Raw genomic sequence first — 5820 nt, 5'->3', positions numbered from 1 at the left:
CAGGTTTGGAAGAAAATAATTAGCCACCTTGTTGCTACTGTGCAGGTTAATATACTCTGAAACTCTAACTCTCTGTCTAGTGTGATTTTGCACACAATGTAAAGAATTGGGCTCTTATCTCTAACCTCTGATTACAAGAAGGAAACAAGAAAGAGGACTCTGACTCACAAAGTGAAAAGATGCTTTTGGCTGCTTCCCCACTGGCCCAGTCCCTCCAGAAACTCTGCATGGTCTAAAGGTCTCCCACCTCAAGGTGACCGAGGTTCACAAACCACAAGGACGTGATGGTTCAAGAAAGATGGGTTGTGACTTTCAGGATTATAAATGCATGTGCTCACGATATAAGCCTGAAGGAGAATTCGCCTCCGCACGGCCACACTGCACATCCTTCCCAGTTAGCCCACAATCTGCATGCAAGCAGGTGCTTGGGGCCTTACGGATTAGTATTTGTGTCTGAGCTTTGCAGGTGCGCCTCATCTGCAGCACAGGGAGCTGCTCCAGGCTTCCCTTGGGTTTTGATCACTACCTGTTAGAGGGATGTTAGTTATTACTGAGGAGAGCCAAAAGCTCCTGGTAAAATCCAACTCCATCGCGACATAGAACAAAAAGAAAGCATTCTTGCACGTGAGAGTACCCAAGCATGGGGTTGTCTTCACAAATCAAGTTTTCCATTTAAATACACTTTCTCCTTTTGAGCAAAGCTCATGTCTTTTATCTGCTTACTTTCAAGAGGCAGTCTTTTACCCATAAAGTTAATTTTGATCTTACCTCTTGCGAGAAGGTGACGTGTTTCAAAGGATGCAGAGAAATAGGACTTTGATGTATGAAGCTTGCAGAAAAGATCACTTTTTTCTTGCCATGTGGAATTTTCATGAGGTCTTTATGAAAAGATGCTTCCCTCTTTTCAGCATCATATTTCACTTTGAGGTTCTTTTACTGCAACACAGATCAGAGAATCCCTTTCTCATAAATGAGACTTCTTAGTGAGCCCCAGGTTATCCCGATTTCCAAGGGAACTGGAAACATGATAGTGAATAGAGAGCTGGATCTAATTTAAAAACAGTTTTTTTAAGCTTTCCACAATGTTAAATTTTTGTCATTAATTTCACCTCTTCGTGTCTGCTCGCTGCACAACCTCCTCCTTGCTTTCCACCTTTGGAAGGAATTGTCTTATTTTACTCATGCTGCATTCTATGTCATGATTACTGCCTCCTCTCTGTCCCTAAAACTGTACCATGCAGAAAATGTTAACCATAATGTAGTGTCAATCCATTTTCCTTGGCTTTTCACCTCAAAAGATCTTACACACTTAGAAAGCACCACAACCATTTAAACCATTTATCTGAAAGCACCACAACCATTTAAACCATTTATCTGAGCATGGCCGTGCAGCCACTTAAGCAGTGAGAAATGAAACTGTATGTTCAATAACAGACACACTCAGGTATGTGCATCTGAGGCTCTTGATTTATTCCTGCTCGTTTATCCCTAGTTTAAGAAGTAAAGAAGCAAATCACAAATGCTCACTTCCATGCCAGGAAGAAAGATAGTTGTACTACAACACTCAGCCATAGAGAACTCAAGGATACAAAGTGCCATTGTTGTGCCACCTTGCAAGAAATGAGAAGGGAGGATGAATTTATGGCAGCATGCTTCCACACAGCTGAGAAGACTGGCTTCAATTTTCTGAGCTTTCCCTCACTTTCTATTGTCTGAAGGAAGGCAAATCATTGAACTGTCAGAGGTGTCTAAACGCAAACCTATACACAGGTCTCTAGAGGGAATGCAAAATTCACCAGGGGCCTTAAATCTCTCAAGACTTGAGCTCTAACTTAGTGTCAAATAAAGATAAAAATCCTTCACTCTGCCACAAAGCCCTTGGGGAGCACAGCAGGAGAAAGCCACGGCTGTTCAGAGACAGCTTATTGAGTAGTGCGAGTAAAAGTGGAGCTCAGCTGCTTTTCACTGCAAATGAGATCTGTGAAATCCTGACTAGCCTGTGGGTGCCGGTGGCAGAATGTAAGGACACAAGAACCCATCCCAGCCCATTTCCTTGCCAAGATGCAGACCTGACCTTAGGCTTGAAAGATGGGGACTAATTTGGGAGCGAGGAGGGGAATGTTTCCTCACACAACCCCGGTATCTGGGTGAGAGTCACGGAGAGGGGGTTGTACCAGAAACCCAATCACATTTCACGCACAGCAGAGCACAGCTGCTCATTTGCTTGGTGCTGCTTTCCCCAGTCAAGAGTAGGTTGCCAGGATCCTGTTGTCACCTCCAGAAGGAACAGACAGCCTCAGGAGAGAGACAGCCCCTGCTGGACAGGGAAACACCCTGTCTGCACAGTCAGAGTGACTCTCTGAGGCCAGGTTAGTGTAAGAGCGACCTCGACAGCCCCGAGCAGTGTTTTTAATGCAAACAGGCACAGGGGAAAAGAGGCCAAACTCACGAGGTTCAGAACTGGACTACAAACACCCTCATTCTAAGGCTGTAAGTTTGGCCACTTGTAAGACTCCAGCTGTTCTCTGTCCTTTGCTGTTTTAACACTCACTACAAGGCTCAACTGTGCTCAAGGCAAGGGGAAAAGGGCGAGAGCTTTGACTGAACATGACCTGCCTGAAATCACTGGGATTCCATACATGTCAGTCTGGCTGTTTTCTCATTCGGTGTGAGAATCTTGCACATTTACCCACTGTAACATCTCCCCTGCATCCCCAAATGTATGAACTCAAAACTCTGATGCACCAAGGTTACTTCTTCTCCCTCCAACAGCTGATTCTGATTAACAGGTGATGCAGGAAATTCATACCTTGCTGATTGTCACTGGTTTGCAAGCAATTTGTTAAATAAATGTGATTAGCCTCAACAATTCAGCTACTTTCTTCCAGATTACTCAGTCATCAGCAAGCCCCATGGTAGAGAAATTCATTGGGCAAAGGTAACCTTATCTCTTTCACTTATCAAGGCCAGTACAGGTGTTTTCATAGTCAGCGATTCTTAAACAGTGACAAGCTTCTTCCCAAACACTTTCCAGCTTCTTTTAATAGAAGTATAATTCAGTTTTGGAGCCCAAGAGAAGTTTTTACTGAAGTTATCCAACCATGTTTATGCCTGGAGGAAGAAGAAAGAAAATAAGATGCTTCTAAGAAAGCCTGTGCTGGGTCACTTCTGTGTTTGTTCCACACACTTGAAGAGACATCTAGCTCCTGTTTCCTGGTCCTGCTAATGCTCACAGGAGAAGACAGGGTGAGTGTTGTCTGAGGCATGTGTTCCACCTCCTTGCACGCTGCAGACAAGATCAGTGCTGGCACTGATAAATGAATGGCAAAGGAAGTGAGTAAAGCTGGTGGGGGCTGAAAAGGAGTAACTAAGAAAAATCCCAACAGAAATCCAAAACTCCTTGCAGGGATGTCAACCAAATGAGGGCAGTACCTGGACTGTATGACAACTTAGCGGCCAGCCTCCTGCTTCTCCACAAGGCTTGAAGGGGCAGCTTGGAGGCTGTGATGAAAATTCATCACTTGCACAGAAAACTGGATGTAAGTAGCAGACACCTCACAATTTTCTCTTTCACTCTGCTGTCTGCGTGTCTGTCCTGAGTGCTTACCTGTATCTCTACTCTGGTGTGGGAGATGGGGAAAGGCACTTCCATCTACCCAGCCCTGGATGAGTTCTCTAGTGGCAAAAGTAGAGTTTTGTCCTGCACCAAAAAAAAAAAGGGGTGGGGGGCGGGGGCACAGTTAGATTTGCGTTTTTTAGTGCCCTGTGGTAAGGGGAAGAATGGTGTACAAATGGTGTACAAGAATGTTGAGGAGAGAATGAATTCAAAGAGATAGTAACTAGAAATCTGTAGCAGACCCAAAAAATGAATGTCAAAACCAATTTTCTACTGACCCCAAAGTAAAAAAAAAAAAAAAAAAAAAAAAAGTGCAATTTGCAGCACTAAGCACAGTGTAATGATCTTAAGTGATTCCTTCCGATCTCTTGCCATCTCTGGCACACTGTTAAGCCCCCCCTAGCCTTTGTTTCTCTTTTTTATGACAGTGTAACTTCATTGACTCTGAGCTGGTGTCTGAAGTACTTCTATGTTAAAGACATTTTGACTTAATTCAAAAAATGTTTATGTTGCATTGACTCAGCTTCTTCTTTTTCTTCAACTTACAGGTCCTGTGCATACAGCCCCAGAAATGAAATGAGCTGGGACCTGTATAAATTGGAACAGATTTGAGAAAAATATTCAGCAGCAAATGAGTAATTTGTCTGTAGTAGTTTGCATAGTTTGTCTGCATCCGAGCAAGAGACTGAGCTGCACGAAAAGTGGCTCTGTCCCCGGGATAGCCTCTCCTCTCTGTCTCTTTGGAAATATGTGGACAACAAATACAATTCAGAATGAAGAATCTGGACTGCTGTAAGGAATGTCATTATAAAAAGAGAATGTATTGAACCGTCAGTATTTATCTGAACTTTGAGTTAAAGAATTTGTATAATTGCTTTGTAAACAACTGAAATTCTACATATAAATTTATCTAATTGCTGATTTCCTTAAATCTATCATATTGGTTTTCTTTCTGCATTTAAAAACTAAGTACTTATGTATAAAATCAGAAATGTTTATAAATAGAAAAATACTATCAAAATGATGGGATGTGTTTTTTTTGGGGGGGTGATTTATGACAAAAATTGCTGTGAGACATACGTGTGCCCACGCATATATATAATGTTTAGTGTTCATCTAGTCCCTGAAAAGAAAATCTGCTTTTTGATGCTGCTAAGTAGTACTAACTTGAAGTGCACAGCCTGAAGTGCTCATAGTCTGCTCTCTCTTCAACAGTGTATAGCTGTTAACATTCTCCACAGACTTAGCTAGCTGCAGGTTTCCAGCATAGCTTGCGGTGAGGCAGGGAAACAAAACCAGCTGAATGTGGCCTCATTCCTGCCTTCATTAAATTCAGTGGAACGTATTCCTCTGCCTTTACTGGGACTGAATGTCAAACAAACTGTTTAAATTGACTTGCAGGCAAGGCGATGCCCATTCAGCAGCTTGTACAAACAGCTGCTGCAGTTTAGCTCCTGTTTTACTGCACAGCCACCAGCTGTGACAGCCAGTTTGTATGGGTTCCTCGGACTCTGCAACCTGCAGGCTGTCTGTATTGGTGACTCAGGAACAGACCAAGTCAGCTTCTTCACTGTCTTTGGGATATTCCTGCTACATGTGTATAGCAAACACCGAGAACAGTTCCAGGGAGATTCTCAGTGGGAAATGGGGACCTCATCAGTGTGGAGAAAAGCCAAGCAAGATACCAAAACAGTGCTATAGATCATAAAATTAGGTTAAAAATCCTCCCTTTTAAAGTGCCTTATTTTCTTGTCTACCACCTTTCATAGAATTATAGAACTATGGAATCACTCTGACTGGAAAAGATCTCTAAGATGATCTTGTCCAACCTTGAACCTAATACTGACGAGTCCACCATTAAACCATGGTACTAAGTTCTACATCTACACATCTCTTGAAGATCTCCAGGGATGGTGATCGCTTTCCAGGGCAGCCTATTGCAATGCTGCACAACCCTTTCAGTAAGGAAATTTCACCTAATATCCAAGTAGGATATAAATATAACTAGGATATAGATATTTAAATAGTTTTTTTTACAAATTTGCTAGACATTTCCTAGTAGGAAAGTGAATATATAGCACCCTTACAATAAACAGTTCCCTCAGGAGTCCAGCTGCCCATATCAGTCAGCATTTGGCACAACACAGGGCAGGAGCTTTGAAAATAGCCTAAACGTGAATGGAAAATAAAAGTCAAGCAGCATT

The 5820-nt window shown here is 42.6% G+C and overlaps 1 long non-coding RNA gene across 2 annotated transcripts; it reads left to right on the top strand.

Moving 5' to 3' along the window:
- Positions 1-2875: 2875 nt before the first annotated feature.
- LOC121069454 lies at positions 2876-5362 on the top strand. 2 transcript variants are annotated; one of them, XR_005819433.1, is made up of 3 exons: positions 2876-3333; positions 3407-3539; positions 4165-5362. It is a non-coding gene; the product is annotated as an uncharacterized LOC121069454 (long non-coding RNA). The 2 variants fall into 2 exon arrangements; XR_005819432.1 differs by having other exon boundaries at positions 2891-3246.
- The last annotated feature ends 458 nt before the right edge of the window (positions 5363-5820 follow it).

This window comes from Cygnus olor, chromosome 4, assembly GCF_009769625.2.
Source record: "Cygnus olor isolate bCygOlo1 chromosome 4, bCygOlo1.pri.v2, whole genome shotgun sequence".
NCBI lineage: Eukaryota > Metazoa > Chordata > Aves > Anseriformes > Anatidae > Cygnus > Cygnus olor.
This window is presented reverse-complemented; position numbering and strand designations above follow the sequence as displayed.